Source organism: Aedes albopictus, chromosome 3 (genome assembly GCF_035046485.1).
Source record: "Aedes albopictus strain Foshan chromosome 3, AalbF5, whole genome shotgun sequence".
NCBI classification, from domain to species: Eukaryota; Metazoa; Arthropoda; class Insecta; order Diptera; family Culicidae; genus Aedes; species Aedes albopictus.
In genome coordinates this window covers 240738732-240756187 of record NC_085138.1, presented here as the reverse complement: position 1 = coordinate 240756187, position 17456 = coordinate 240738732, and the positions used below count along the sequence as shown (strand labels likewise).

Below are 17456 nucleotides of genomic sequence, written 5' to 3'. Positions count from 1 at the left end.
TCCCAGAATGTTTTGCACCTAAGAAACGAGATCTAGCAACCTGTAAAAACGGGCATATCGACATATGGAGAGAAAATCTAGAACAAAAATGAACGAGATCGCATCGAGATAGAGAGATATCGAGATAAGGAGATATCGACATGTAGAAAGGTAAAATGTATGCAGATTGAAGGGACCGACCAATCCATCGAGATAGGGAGAGATATCGAGATGTAGAACATCGACATGTGGAGAGTCGACTGTAGAAAGATCGCCCGAAATCCCTACGCAGTTTTTCACACGCTTTCATCAGTCTAGTGGGCTTCCCGGAGAAGCCGTTCTCGTACATGATTTGTCATAGCTCTGTGCGGTCGATGACCACCTCGATGAGCAGATGGTGCGTTGGGACCTGGTATTCCCGGATTTTTTGGAGAATTTGTCGCCCGGTGAAGATCTGGTCCGTTGTCCAGTGGTAATCGTTGGCGAAACTACCTGTTTGCCAGGGGGTGCACTATAAACAAATATTCATTAGTTCATCCATTCATTATTCATTGCCCCATATTTCACAGCAATGTGTTCACATTCTAGGGGGTGTCTGGCAACCCCGGGACCCCCGGTAGTTTCGCCTATGGTGGCCATCGACGAAGTTGGCTTGATAAATAACTTCTCACAAACTTATTCGTTTAAGGTGAAAGACGACGGAAGATGATCTAGGATAGCACTTTGTAGGTGACATGCAGAATTGTAATCGCTTGGAAGTTCTCACATCATCCTTCTTGTAGATGGGGCATATGACCATTTTACTCACACTCCTCCGGTAGTTGCTCGGTCTCCAAGATCCGGACTATCAGCCGGTGTAGACAGACAGGTGGCCAACTCGTTGACACTCCTCGTCGAACCATCAATTAATTTGGCGTCGCTGAGTGACAGCTCAATGTCGTTGTAACCGCTTCAGGGATAAGCCCCCATAAACTGTTGACATATCCAGATCTGTTGGTCTCTCCTATCCTTTTGTCCAGCTTCTGATAGTATTGTGCAGCAACCCCTTCGGCTGATAAGCGTTGGATATTGAAACACATCGTTACGTTGTTTCTTGAACTAGTGACGCTGGATAATCGCGCCCGGATTTTTCCGGCTACAAAATAACGATCCGAGTCAATGTTCGGGCCTCTGTAGGACCTCACATTTATGACGTCCGAAAAATGTCGCCCGTCGACCAGCACGTGGTCTACCTGGGAGTAATTTTCACCATTCACTCGGATGTCGCCATGTGTGTTTTTGGATTTCCTTATGTGTAAAGTAGGTGCTACTGATTGCCAATCCTTTAAAAACAGCGAATGTCACAAGACGCATCATCGTTGATAACGGAATGAAGACTTTTTGTTCCAAATGGCAGGTCATAAAAAAACGTTCTCCGCCGATCTGCGCATTTGCATCTCCGAAGACTATTTTGACATCTCGTTTTGGGCACTCTCCGTAGGCCTTACCAAGGCTCTCATAGAACTCATCCTTCATGTCATCGAGTTTATCAGCTTACACCGAATAACTACATCCATGTTCTACCTTATCGCCACCGCTGCAGTGGATGTGATACTTGAATGAAGTGTTGACGATGGGATCCATCTCTCGGAATTCGAGTTCTCCGGTTTTGGGTCAGCGTATCTCCTGCATAAGGTGACTCCCTGTATCACTCCTATTTCAGCACTTCTTTTTCGATTCTTGTTTCTAACAATCATCGAGCGCAACAGTAGTGGTGTTGCCTTTTTACATTTGTTCTATAAACAAACAAACAAAAATAGCACCTCTTTGTCTCGCTTTCACCAATGTAAACATTTCAAGATTATTAATCATTTAAAAGCAATTCAAGCAGTAGACTACTCTATTTTGCTAAAGAACAATGAAATATGTCTCAATATTACGAAAAACACCGAGTTTGATGTGCAATAAGCTAAAAATGGTCGAATACTCTTAGCATGCTCTTCCGCTGTTGATGTTTGCAAGCAGCAGCAGTGTTGGCGGACAGTGCGGAGGAAATTTCACAAAATAAAATTATTTGCTTTTATTATTATCATATGTGATGCAAAGTACAACAATAATCACTCCAAGAATAGTTTTCGATTTTACGACGTATAATCGATAAATTTGAGTTGACCATTTCAATGATTTTGATTGATTTTATTGATTAATTGGCCCGTAAGATCGACATCACTGCGTTCAATTATCGATGATTGTGCGCCGGACGGCAGCAGCGCGACGCGTCGTCGTTGTACTGCGGTGGGTGGTAAACATTGCCATCGAACTCTTGGTGCGGTTGAGACAAATTTGAATAATTTTCAAGTTTGAGTGAAAATATTTCTTTGTGGTATAGATAGTTCGAAAGAGAATTTTATTTGGAGTAGTGTGTTCTATATTTCTTTTCAAAATATCTTGCGTGAAGTGGAGAATTTTAGAGAAAAGGTAAGCGTCGATTTTCTTACGTAAATGTATTAGTGCAATACTGTGTAAAGTTGGATTTGGATGATGATTCTGAAGAAGCCATTTTGTGATGACACAAGAAAAGGCCATAATGTGGTGTCTTTTCGGTTAGGATTAGCAGTAGTCGGTAAAATGAGCAGTCGCCTCGCAGAGCGACTGCGTGGAAGAAGAACGGTGAGAGTGTGATACAGAAAGAGAGTTAGCGCAGGGTTTAGTTGATGTGATCATACAGCGGAAATATGTATATGATCCAGATGTATTTTGTCAGTAAACTGAATCACACCTCATTTTATATTTAGATTACCGAAATTCCAATTTACATCAGTGAATAATCGAGGATAAAGTGATATTGTGGAAAATTTCACCTTTGTAGTACATATTATTGCTCGCATAAAATCGTTTTTAAGTTGATTAGGTGAATACATACTAGGCCGTCCCTTATTTTGCAAAATTTAGAAATGTTATAAGTTCGTTAGTGGAAAATGATCGTTTTAGCTAAAAACCCAGATTAATCCACCTAGTGGTGATAGCGCCTTTCTCGTCGAATATGTACTCTAAGATATTTCCGTCGGCATAAGCCGAAGTGTTCCTGAATCCTTAAAATACTCTAGAACGGAACAAATATCATTTTCTTCTTTTGTCACAGTGCTCGTTCGTCAATGCGGGGGTGGAGTTGATAAATAATAAATGTACTTGATGAAAAAAATACTCAAACAATTAAGCAAAACCGATTAACTCATCGGGTTTGGTAAGAAATTTTCTGGAGGACTCTTCACCTTAAAATTTAAAAATCTATTGGTTTATTCATTTGTGCCCTTCCTCAAAATGTTGAATTCCGATCCAAAATTTCGAAGGGGGGACCCCTCTTGACTTAAGAGAAAATCGAAATTTGTGTCAGCCTTGTTCAGAAAAGCAAGAACCTTATTAAAGCCATAATCGAATTTGGAAACTTATTGATGGCTCATATTCCTATGTTATGAATTATGTTAAACGTATAAGCAGAGTTGAAATAGTAGTTTACGCAACAAGGTGCAGAATGGAGATTTTTACAGCACGAGTTGTACATTTATCCAACGATGAGTGCTGTAAAAATCGAGTTCTGCACTGAGTTTCGTACAACGTTATTTGCAATTTCATAAATTACCACATGAGTGACCCGATTTTGTCAGCCTCTTTTCGGAACACATTTTTTACTCTCTTCAAAGACTGAAACAGTTTTTCATACTTTTTATCCCTCTATGTTCTGCATCTCAGCAGTAGTTTGATGATAAAAATTAATAAATTGCATAAAATGTGACCGTATGGTAATGGGAGCAAAAAGTTGTTTGCAAAATGGGGCTGACAAAATCAGGTCCTTACTGTACTTGAGGCAAGAGTTGAGGATAATTTTAAACAAAACTTTTTCATCAAATTCCACACTGATGTTCATAGCCATGTTTAAGAAAGTGTGATCATAGCAGGTTATGCTGTGTAGTTGTCAGAAATGTTTAAACCTGCGTCCAGAAGCATCAAGAAGTTGATCAAAACTGAAAACAGTGCTGTAATGGTTTCCATTACCGCACTGCTAATTTGGTGTGGGGAAGTAAGCCTTTTCCTGTCAGATTTGCGTGAGGGAAAACAACCTACTACGATGAGAAATTGCAAAAAATATTAAACCTCTCAGTTGACTGCTTGACCACCTTCACTAGCACTGGATGCCGAACATTATCAAGACATTTCAGCATTTCTTTTCTGCACAGTTTAGCCTTTACTTTATCATCATTGGTTATACCGTTATACTGCCGTTCTACGCATGATTATCCCATGTTATATGGGATTCCCATATAACATGGGACAATTGGGCGTAGAACGGCAGTATAAGATTCATGTAAAATTTGACAAAAAAAAGTGCAAGCAAGCAAAATTTCCCATAATAAAACCCATTCAAATTTTAACCGTGTTACAGAGCGCGATTGCTCAACCAGTTGCATCAAAACTGTGCGCAGTAATTTAAGTGCTATAAAATTAAAATTTTCCCATACAACGTTGATTCATCCTACTGTATAATTACGCCTCAGGAAAATGGTATGATTTGCAAGATCGCTTGAATTTTTATCAAAATTTTGTTCTTTTGCGCATATGTATCGCTTGCATCGATTTTGTTTTGTTGTAATTTCAGCGATGCATCTAATCCTGATTCTGCAACACTGCCGGTAATCTTAGGTGTGGTCAGAGCTTGGTCAAAGACTATTTGATATTTCGCATGCATAGGTTTGGTTCACTTTTTAAACTGGCCACTTCCGGCTAGACATCTGGAAACGGTTCCGGAACACAACCGGTTCAGATATGTTATTTAGAGGATTGATTGGTGATTATCGGTGATATACAGCTTGTTTAGCGTTAAGCGTTTCGGCCTACTATTCTTCGGTCATCATCAGAAGCATTCAGCAGGATTCACCCCTTCAACTTCGTCAGTTTACTATATTAGCGATTCAGATATGGTCTGAAACTATTTTCCTGCTTACCGTTAATCTGATTATTGATAAAGCTGCTATTTGGTGTGTCGCATGTCAGGGTTCGGTTCACTTTTTTAATTGGCCACTTCCAGCGGGACACCTGGAACCGGTTCCGGAACACAACCGGTTCAGATAGTCCTGCGTACCGTTCATCTGGTTATCAAAAAAGTCGCTCTTTGATGCGTCGAATGCATGGGTTTGGTACACTTTTATAGCTGGCCACTTCCTGCGGGACACTTGGAACCAGTTCCGGAACACAACCGGTTCAGATACGGGCTGAAACTATCTTATTGCTTACCGTTCATCTTGTTATCGAAAAAGCCGCTCTTTGATGTGTCGCATGCCTGGGTTTGGTTCACTTTTTTAATTGGCCACTTCCGGCGGGAAACCTTTAACCGGTTCCGGAACACAACCGGTTCAGATATGGGCTGAAACTATTTTACTGCTTACCGTTCATTTGGTTATCGAAAAAGCCGCTCTTTGATGTGTCGCATGCATGGGTTTGGTTCACTTTTTTTAGTTGGCCACTTCCAGCGGGACACCTGGAACCGGTTCCGGAACACAACCGGTTCAGATAGTCCTGCGTACCGTTCATCTGGTTATCAAAAAAGTCGCTCTTTGATGCGTCGAATGCATGGGTTTGGTACACTTTTATAGCTGGCCACTTCCTGCGGGACACTTGGAACCAGTTCCGGAACACAACCGGTTCAGATACGGGCTGAAACTATCTTATTGCTTACCGTTCATCTTGTTATCGAAAAAGCCGCTCTTTGATGTGTCGCATGCCTGGGTTTGGTTCACTTTTTTAATTGGCCACTTCCGGCGGGAAACCTTTAACCGGTTCCGGAACACAACCGGTTCAGATATGGGCTGAAACTATTTTACTGCTTACCGTTCATTTGGTTATCGAAAAAGCCGCTCTTTGATGTGTCGCATGCATGGGTTTGGTTCACTTTTTTTAGTTGGCCACTTCCGGCGGGACGCCTGGAACCGATTCCGGAACACAACCGGTTCAGATATGGTCTGAAACTATTCTCCTGCTTACCGTTCATCAGGTTATCGAAAAAGCCGCTGTTTGATGCGTCGCATGCATGGGTTTGGTTCACTTTTATATTTGGCCACTTCCGGCGGGACACCCGGAACCGGTTCCGAAACACTACCGGTTCAGATATAGTCTGAGACCATTTTCCTACTTCCCGTTCATCAGATAATCGAAAATGCAGTGGTTTGATGGGTCGCATGCATGGGTTTGTTGCATTTTCATATCTGGCCCCTTCCTGGTGTACCGGTCCGGAACACCTAAATGGCCATAACTCCGGAACGGCTGGACCGATCTGAACCATTTTCAATAGGAAACAATGGGGCAATATACCGCGTCGAATGAACCATCGGTCGTTGAAATCGGTTCATATTTACTATCTAAAAATGAGGTGACCTTTTTGTACACATACACACACACACACACACACATACATACACACACACACACACACACATACATACACACAGACATCATCTCAACTCGTCGAGCTGAGTCGATTGGTATATAACACTTGACCCCTCCGAGGGCTCTATCAAATTTTCGTTTTTGGAGTGAACATATAGCCTTTCGGTACACCTTGGTGTACGAGAAAGGCAAAAATGATCGTGTCAAAATTTGAAGTCCGTATCTCAAGGCTAAGTGGTCCCTCAAGGGGCCTAAAGTTGTCAAAAATTGTATGGGACCAAAAAAACATGAAATTTTTTTCGACAAAAAAATACGCTATTCTACTAAAACCGGTGATTTTAGGACCCTAAAGGGCCAAAAATGTGCTTAGATTTGCGATATCTCTGCTCGTTTTTGAGTTATTGAACAAAATAAGGTAAGTTTCCTTCGGAATCTAAAAAAAATGGTCAAAAATGCTGATTTTGCAGTTGTTTTGTGTCAATATCTTGGAAACGAGTAGAGATATCGCAAATCTAAGCACATTTTTGGCCCTTTAGGGTCCTAAAATCACCGGTTTTAGTAGAATAGCGTATTTTTTTGTCGAAAAAAATTTCATGTTTTTTTGGTCCCATACAATTTTTGACAACTTTAGGCCCCTTGAGGGACCACTTAGCCTTGAGATACGGACTTCAAATTTTGACACGATCATTTTTTAGCTAAAACGATCATTTTCCACTAACGAACTTATAACATTTCTAAATTTTGCAAAATAAGGGACGGCCTAATACATACTCACTGAGTGTAAGCATTTCTTCTATCGTGCAGCCACTGAGTTCCAGCAGAAGGACAATCGCACCATACAAGTTGCAAGTTTTTAGTGTCGCCCATCTGACGTTTATTGCACGGTGACGGCGACAGACTGTTTTGTGAGTGTCTTTTCGGCGAGCCGCTTTTGTCGATAGTGTGGCTTTGTTTGCACCAAGAGGACGCCGACTTGAACGACCGGCAAAGTGGTTAGTTTTTGCCTTTCTCGTACACCAAGGTGTACCGAAAGGCTATATGTTCACTCCAGAAACGAAAATTTGATAGAGCCTCCGGAGGGGTCAAGTCTTATATACCAATCGACTCAGCTCGACGAATTGAGGTGATGTCTGTGTGTGTGTATGTGTGTGTGTGTGTATGTGTGTGTGTGTGTATGTGTGTGTGTATGTGTGTGTACAAAAAAACTCACATCACTTTTTGGCAGTAAACCTCATCCGATTTCAATGACCGACGGTTCATTCGACGCGGAATCTGGTCCCATTGTTTCCTATTGAAAATGGTTCGGATCGGTTCAGCCGTTCCGGAGATATGGCCATTTAGGTGTTCCGGAACGGTACCCCAGGAAGGGACCAGATATGAAAATGCATCAAACCTATGCATGCGACACATCAAACCACGGCATTTTCGATAACCTGATGAGCGGTAAGCAGAAAAATAGTCTAAGACCATATCTGAACCGGTAGTGTTCCGGAACCGGTTCCGGGTGTCCCGCCGGAAGTGGCAAATATCAAAGTGAACCAAACCCATGCATGAGACACATCAAACCACGGTATTTTCGATAACCTGATGAGCGGTAAGCAGGAAAATAGTCTCAGACCATATATGAACCGGTAGTGTTCCCGAACCGGTTCTGGGCGTCCCGCTGGAAGTGGCCAAATATACAATTGTACCAAACCCATGCAAGCGACACATCAAACCACGGCATTTTAGATGACCTGATGGACAATGAGCAGGAAAATCATCTCAGACCATATCTGAACCGGTAGTGTTCCGGAACCGGTTCTAGTCGTCCCGCAGGAAGTGGCCAAATATACAAGTGAACCAAACCCATGCATGCGACACATCAAACCACGGCATTTTCGATAACTTTATGAGCGGTAAGCAGGAAAATAGTCTCAGATCATATCTGAACCGGTAGTGTTCCGAAACCGGTTCTAGGCGTCCCGCTGGAAGTGGCCAAATATACAATTGAACCAAACCCATGCATGCGGCACATCAAACCACGGCATTTTCAATGACCTGATGGACAATGAGCAGGAAAACCATCTCAGATCATATTTGAACCAGTAGTGTTCCTGAACCCGTTCCGGGGTTCCCGCCGAAGTGGTTAAATCTGAAAGAGAAACAAACCCGTACATGCGTCACATCAAATAGCGGCTTTTTAGATTACCTAATGAACGGTCAGCAAGTGTTTCGGAATCGGTTTTGAGTGGCCGGAAGAGGCCAAATGTAAAAGTGAACCAAATCCAGGCACATGTGTCACATGAAATCGTGGCTTTTGCGATATCCTGATGAACAGTTAGCTAGAAAATAGCCTTACGTCACTGGTAGTGGTCCGGAATTGGTTCAGAGAGTCCCGTCGAAATTGTCAAACCCTGCATGTGACACCTTCAATTTGCAGCGTTTTTGGTTAACCGATGAGCAGTTAACAAGACAATAATGTTAGATCATATTTGGTTCAGCCGGTAGTTACCCGGAATCAGATCCGGGTAGTAAAATGTAAAATTTAACCAAACCCATGGATGCGGTACATCAAATCACGACCAGTCTTGTAAACATTCGACACTTTTTACTACCTTTATTTCGTTGCCGCAGTCGGGTGTCAGTCGGTTTTGTTACATTCGTGCGCTATCGTTACCTCTTACCTACACACAACACGAGCAGTAAAACGAAGACTGATCACGACTTATCGACAACCTGATGGAAAAATAGGGTCAGACCACATTAGATTCCCGGTAGTGTTGCGGGTTCAGCTGTGGCTTCGAAAGTGGTAAGAAGTAAAAGTGAAGCAAACCCATTCATGCGATATACCAAATCGCGGTGATTAGGTGAAGGTGAATAAATAGCAATAAAATATTCTCAGACCATAATTGGGACAACCGGTAGTGTCATGGTCCATGACTCATGGAATCAGATCCGGCTATCCCACCGGAAATTACCAAATATAAAAATGAACCAAACCCATACATACGACACATCAGATCGCATATTTTTTGATAATCTAATGAACGGTTAGCAAGAAAATAGCCTTAGATCACATTAGAGACTAGCTGTTGTGTAGCAGAACCAACGTTCATGTGAAAAATTAAATCGTGACTTCGTTTAATGGCCTGATAAACATTAGGTATGAACAACAGTGACGAATAGGTCTAAGTTCTCATATATGAGAACAAAATATAGACAAAACTAAAGCGATCTCATCAAATCGTACCATTTCAGATTCCTAAGGTGTAAAATTATAGCAGGATTGGTCAACGTTGAATGGAAAAATAAGAATTTGATCGCGTAAAACAGAAGATGGTGGCTGTTTTAAGGAATTTTGAGCTCTTAAACTATGTAAAATAAGTGTATTTGGTATGGGAAATTTGTTTGGAGTCCACCAGAGTATCCAAAATAGCGGTCCAAAGTCCAAAATAATGGCCCAGTAGTCAAGTTAGTGCCTATTTTATAGGATTTTTAATTCTTGCATTATGGGCATATTTTGTATGAAAATATGTCCAGAATTCAAAATTTGTAATCAGAAAACCCAAGCTGTGCGCTGTTTCACAAGGTCTGCAATATGACTATAGTTTGAATGGGGAAGAATGCCGGTCTTCGTCCAAAACTGGTAACCAGAAAATCATAAACGACATGCCAAAATTCAATACGGCGACTATTTTATGTAATTTTAGGTGCAGAGTCCAAAAATGAATACCAGAACATCCAAGATGGTGTCTCAATGTTCAAGATGGCGGTTAGTTTAGTTGGGGTAGATATCCGGAGTCATAAAATGATGACCGTAAAATCTAAAATGACGTTTCAAAATTTTGCGGCTTCATGACACTTGTTTGGTTTGAGTTTTGGATCGTTGTCTTATATTTTCTGAATATTGGATGTTATGCTAATATAAAATGTATCCATATTGAGTAGATTTAGCAAGCAGTTTTCATTTTGTATTTATGTCAATGTCATCTACATGTCGCTCGATTTTTGTTGAAAGGATATTTTAAAGCACGAGAAAGGCACCATCACCGCTAGGTGGATTAATTAGGGTTTTTTATTCTATTTTTATTTAAATTTTATACCAAAATTTATTTATTGTCGTGAATCAAACGTAGACCAATTTCAATTCAAATCATGCTTAATATCTTTTTATACATATTTTATATTTATAATTGTTATTAGTTCAATTATATTATTTTATTTTTTTAGCCACATCTTTCTGCTATTTTATTAAGCTTCTACGATTTCGAATGTTTTGAAAATGTTTCTTCAACTGCGTTCTAGTCATATTTAGGTCAATCATTTCACAAAGCCGATTATAAGTGTACATCATTTGATTTAACGGTCCATATTTCGCATAATCAGCATGATGACGTTCCGCTGTAAACAAATTTCTCTCACGTAGATGCCGGCTGGGAGCATAAAAATTCAATTTGGACAATCATTCAGGTGAATCAGTACGCTGTGAGACAATATCAGTAACAAACGAAACCATAGCGTAGTCACGTCGTTCTTTCAATGTCTGAATGTTGATCAGCAAACAACGTGCTTCGTATGAAGGCAGAGGAAATACTGTCCATCCTAACTTACGTAGTGCGTGTAGTGTCGGAAAGTGGTCTTCGGATGCATCACAAGAGAGACGTGTACACGCGGCGTTGGTCTGAATAGAACTGAGCATATTTATTTGTATATTGTTTACCTACGCATGAGTGACAGCATGCACTCTAAGATGTATTCACTCAAGATATTATTATTTGTAGTAGTGTGGACACTACAGTGCGCACAATAGAAACTGCTTCTGAATTGACTCTATGCGTTCTTCATGTTTTGCCTTTCTCGTACACCAAGGTGTACCGAAAGGCTATATGTTCACTCCAAAAACGAAAATTTGATAGAGCCTCCGGAGGGGTCAAGTCTTATATACCAATCGACTCAGCTCGACGAATTGAGGTGATGTCTGTGTGTGTGTATGTGTGTGTGTGTGTATGTGTGTGTGTGTGTATGTGTGTGTACAAAAAAACTCACATCACTTTTTGGCAGTAAACCTCAACCGATTTTATTGACCGACGGTTCATTCGACGCGAAATCTGGTGCCATTGTTTCCTATTGAAAATGGTTCAGATCGGTCCAGCCGTTCCGGAGTTATGGCCATTTAGGTGTTCCGGACCGGTACCCCAGGAAGGGGCCAGATATGAAAACGCTACAAACCCATCCATGCGGCACATCAAACTACGGCATTTTCGATAACTTGATGAATGGTAAGCAGAAAAATAGTCTCAGACCATATCTGAACCGGTAGTGTCCCGAAACCGGTTCCGGGTTTCCCGCCGGAAGTGACCAAACATAAAAGTGAACTAAACCCATGCATGCGACATATCAAACCGCGGCTTTTTCGATAACGTGTTGAACAGTAAGCAGGAAAACATTCTCAGACCATATCGGAACCGGTAGTGTTCCGGAACTGGTTGCAAATGTCCCGCCGGAAGTGGCCAAGTATTAAAGTTAACCAAACCCATGCATGCGACATATCAAATAGTGGCTTTTTTGATATCCTGATGAACACTAAGCAGGATAATATTCCCAGACTACATCTGAACCGGTTGTGTCCCGGAACCGGTTCCGGGTGTCCCGTCGGAAGTGGCCAAATATAAAATTGAAATAAAACCATACATGTGACATATCAAACCACAGCTTTTTCGATAACCTGATGAACAGTAAGCAGGAAAGCATTCTCAGACCATATCGGAACCGATTCCAGATGTTCCGCTGGAGGTGGCAAAGTATAAAAGTTAATTAAACCCATGCAAGGGACATATCAAATCGTGGCTTTTTTGATATCCTGATGAACAGTAAGCAGGAAAATATTTTCAGAACATATCTGAATCGGTTGTGATCCAGAACCGGTTCCGGGAGTCCCGCCGGAAATGGCCAAATATAAAAGGGAACCAAACCCATGCAAGCGACACATCAAATCGCGGATTTTAAGGCATCTTGATTTGACAAAAAAAAAAGTTTCCGGCCATATTGGGGACAACAGGTAGTGTTCCGCAACCGATTACGGTTGCCCCATCGGAAGTGGTCAAATGTAAAGGAGAACCAAACCCATAAATTCGACACATTTAATGACTTTTTAGGTAAGCTGATGAACGGTTAACAAAAAAAATCATAGATCATACTTTGGAAAACCAATAGTGTGCCGAAACCGGTTCCAGGTGCCGCGACGGAAGTGGTCAAATGTAGAAAAAAAACCAAACGCATACACGCAGCACACTAAATAACGGCTTCTTCGATAACGCGAAGAACGGTCAGCAAGAAAATTGTCTCAGGTCAGTAGTGTTCCGGAACCAGATTCGAGTGCCTCGCCGGAACTGGCGAAATGCACGAATGAACCAAACCCATACATGCATTACATCAATTTGCGAATTTTTAGGAGAACTAATTAATAATTTGCATGAAACTAGTCTAAGACCACATCAGGGACAATCGGTAAGTGGTAAAATGTGAACCGAAAGTTGTAAATGTGAAATTGAATTAAATCCATGCGTGTCGTACCATAAAACCACGCTAATTCGAAAATGATTGCTGTCAAATTACCTATTTGACTCTATTTTAGTTTTGTTTAGATTGTATGATATGTTTTTGAACACAAATCTTACAGATATTGCGGTGGTACGAATTGATAGATTGTACATTTTACGATTGTTGGCTTTCGAGGTTCACTGCGGTTCATCACCAAACGGATCAGGTGTCGGAATGCACCAAACAAGAACTTTCGGAAGTAGCAGCTGCACGAGGAGCCACTGCGGGTGTAAGTAACATCACAATATCGTATCATTCGTATTTACAGTGTATTACACTGTGACATTTGATCATTTTTCAATTCAACAAATTTCGAATGAGCGGGGTACAAGTTAAAAAGTGTCTTATTAAAGAGTGATGAATACGCAGGGTTTGACAGTACATCAAATAGCAGCTTTTTTGATAACTTCTTTTTCTTCTTTATAGCTCGACGTTCGCATTGGAACTTGGCCTGCCTCACTTCTACTTAGTGTTCTTTAGAGCACTTCCACTGTTAATAATTGAAGGGTTTTTTTTTGCCCGCCATCCCGAGCAGAAAAAAATAACAACTGAATAACAAATCGAGGTATTTGATCTTCAATACCATCATACCTCGATATGCCCTTCATTAGGTAATAATAAGAGGCAAAATAACAAAAATGAATACCATAATTTTGTATTAAGCACACCTAGAAAAAAACAAGTTTTGTTATTTTAATAATAAATGCATACCTAAACTTTCAAACACACTGTAAAGTGCTGTATTTGTTATCCAAATGGTGTTGAATACCAACATAATAACAATTATTAGTAATAAGTTGTATATTTTGTTATCAATCAAGTATTCAATAACAAAGAAATAACAACTATTGTTATTATAATATTTATTTTTAATAACTCAATTTGTTATCCAGCAGGTATGCAATAACTAAGAAATAACAGCTATTAATATTAAATTGTGAGTTAATCGATAGCTCAATTTGTTATTAACCTCTCAGGACGCACGCCAGATATAACCTGAAACTGCACCACGCTCGCGCTGAATAAGGCGAGCGACGTTTTTTGATGCAACAGCGCGCGTCCTGAAGGGGTTTCCATAAAAAAAAAACAAATAACAACTGTCATTATTAATATGAAAATTTTATACACGTATTTGATAACTAACGTATAATAGTAGTGTCTATATATATGTAATTGAATTTTTGTCTGTCCGTCTGCCTGTCTGGCACTAATCGATTCGGAAAATACTGGACCGATTGGCGTGAGAATTTGTATGTGGGTGCTGTTGTGTTCGGGGAAGGTTCTTCTTGGTCTGATAAAAGAGCCTCCCAGATGATATGCGCCATGCGGGCACTTCTCTATGTAGCCTGGTAAAAAGTTATACCCTAGGTACAGTGAGGCGAGACATAAGGGTTGTTTTTTTCAGTACATGTAAAGGAATAATATAAATAATGAAATCTCAATATTTCGCTTCACTTTGCTTCGGGTATACCTTTCTCACAGGCATCGGATTACTTTGCGGTCTTCCACAAAGTTGTTCGGTATATAGTCATCTACAATAATACCAAAAGGTGTTATCATTAAGCGCTTACAGCGCCACCTTGCGGTAAAATTCGAAAACTTAAGATTTATGCATACATTTGGCCACGTTTTCCCATACAAACTTCAAACACTGTGAGCGCCTCCTTAGGCTTAATCGATTTTGCTTAAATTTTGACCGTAGCTTCTTGGGAGTCCAAGACAACCGATTCAGAAAGTAAGACTTGGTATTTTTCATTTTTTTGTTTTTCATGTAAGTGTGGGCCAAACAACATAATGTCAGACTCACCGATCAAAGATTGACTCATAGCACCTTTTGACTTCAGTGACCATACGTGAGCTCTCGCCGACTTGAACGATTGTTGACTCCAGTTGCAATCCAATGGTCTGTCATATTCCTGATGATCTGTCTGCTGTAACGTTACAGTAACGTCGACCAGCACTTCTGAACAGATCTGCTAATGACACTTTGATGGTTCTCCAAGTTGTAATAATGCTATCACAACGCAGTCTTCGCTTAGCAAATAAATGCGAGCTCTCTCTCATTGATGAATCTAAAGCTGTTCTGCTTTGTTCCTGATGATCTGTCTGCTGTGACGTAACAGTAACGTCGACCAGTACTTCTGAACAGATCTTCTAACGACACTTTTTCTCCATGCTGTAATAATGCCACTACAGAAATGTACTCGATTTCCAGAGATGAAACGCAGCCTACAGGCTTCTGTTTATAAGAGAGAATATTTTTTTCATTACATTGAAAACTTAAAGAATTAAACTAATAAATAAACAGGACTTGTTCTTTTTATATAAATGCGGCCTTTTTATACTTGTAATTGCAAATCCCGTTGTCTTTTAAAAAAACTGTAACGACAGTTTTTTTTTTCAATATACCTACCTAACAGATACATCAACTTACCATAATCAAACAAAACTCGAATTAGTAGGGTAAAAGCACTAGACTTCGCCCCCTCATTACAAATTCCATCTTTTATGTATGAAGCAGTGAAGATTAGAGCAGAATTTCTAGGCAGAGCCGAAGTCTAGTATTTTTACCCTAGTTGAATATTTTATTTTTCGTGACGTAATTTATAGACGTTTCCCAATAAATACTGATAAGTTAGAAAAACAGTATTTGAAGGTACATACTACACATCGTTTTGCGTAAGAAAATTGATTAATATTTAAAATTTCAAAATGTGTATATTGGAAATAATTAAATTATAAATACCGAACAACAAATTTTTAAAATCACTGTTAAGGCGGTATAACGTGAAGCTCCATTTTTAATCCCCATTCATTACATTTCCTAAATTTAAAATGGCAAAAAAGGCCTTCACCCAGATCTACAAGTGCTTATTTTAATATCAAAATAGCGTATGTATTGTGAATCATGTTCTGAAATTAGAAAAGTTTTAAAATTATATGAATTTCAATTTAAGTCCCTGTGTAAATCTTAAAAACATAATTTGTGGAACATTTTTTAAATAAAACTTTTCTAAATACTTAGGCAGAAAATTCATCTGATATTTGACAGGTCTCTATGCCAAAAATTCTTATTTACAACTTTTCTCAAAAAATATTAAAGCTGTTTCTTTGGCAATTTATTAAATACCATAAAAATGTCTGGAGTTTATTTAAACCATCGTAGCCAAAATTTGAACCAATTTTAATCTTTTTTTTATTGTCTTTTTTGATTTGAACTGATTTTTTTCTAGCAATCTATTGAGACGATGAATTCGATTCCCGTTCAGGTCGGGAACTTTTCTTGACTTTGCATAGTGAGTCATTGTGATTGCCTCACAATATACTAATTAATGCAATGAAGTTGAAGAGAAGCAGGCCAAGTTCCAGTGGGAACGTAGATACATAAAGAAGAAGATTGCGAAATATTATTATGTTGATCGATTCTACAATCAAAAAGTTTTTATTTGACGCATTCACTTATAGCTTGTGGTTTGATGCGTAATCTGAAATCACAGTGAAATTTGAAAAGCATATGTTGGATGAAAAAAAGCTTTTTTAAATGCCTTCAAAGTCAATGTTACAAGATATATTACGGAAAGATGGCTGTTACCAATGTCCAAAAAATATGTTGTTTTAATGAATTTCGAAATAAGTCAAATTAAGATTATAATGGATTACATACCTGCATGGGACACTTTCACAGTTGTCAGCAGAAGTAAAACCATTTTTTTTTGTATGGTTCATAACATCTAAATTAGAATTTCTCAAAAAGAAAAGCTTTATCTGAAGTAATACCCATCAAAGCGATCATCATTGTGCACAAGGTGTGCATTGTGTGAAGGGTGATACAAATAAATTATTCAAGAGATTTTAAAATTTCAAGATATTAGAGTTCCCAGAAAACTTCTTAACAAATCCGTTGAGTTTAACGATTTTCCCTAATTGTGCAGTTCAGCGAGCTGTTTACAATATGTTAGGATTTGAATTGAGCGACGAATAAATAAATTCACGTTTTACGTCCCGAAATCATTAGTCCTGTTCAACGACGTAGGTTGCACTTGCTCGAACTTGCTCCATCCCGCTCTTTCCCGTTTGTTGACAAATGGGTAAGAGTAGGATGCAGCAACTTCGAGCAAGTTCAACCTACGCCGTTGAACGGGACTATTGTGATATGTGAATATTGATTATATTCTACTTTACTAGTACAACATCAATCGTCTAAATCCCGTTTTACTGAGATTCTATCGAAAAACGGTTTCTCTGGATCTCCGCCAGAGACTAAGCCCAGGAAAAGAGCTCGCTGAACTGTCAGCTCCCAGCTTCGTGACGTCATCTTGCAGTATCCTAATAGGAGTTTGTTTACGTTAGCCCCCTCCGGCTACAAATATAGTCCATTTTATGAGCCGATTTTATGAATGAATTTTGACAGGAGGTAGTGTCCAATAACCCGTAAAAACCAATATCATCATCAACATTGTTGTCACTTCGTAAAATGG

General features: G+C 39.6%; 1 protein-coding gene across 5 annotated transcripts in view; it reads left to right on the top strand.

Annotated features, from left to right (window-relative positions):
* Positions 1-17456, top strand: part of LOC109409390 (fat-like cadherin-related tumor suppressor homolog) — a 1285617-nt gene that overhangs the window by 315441 nt on the left and 952720 nt on the right. The gene's annotated exons all lie outside the window — the stretch shown is intronic.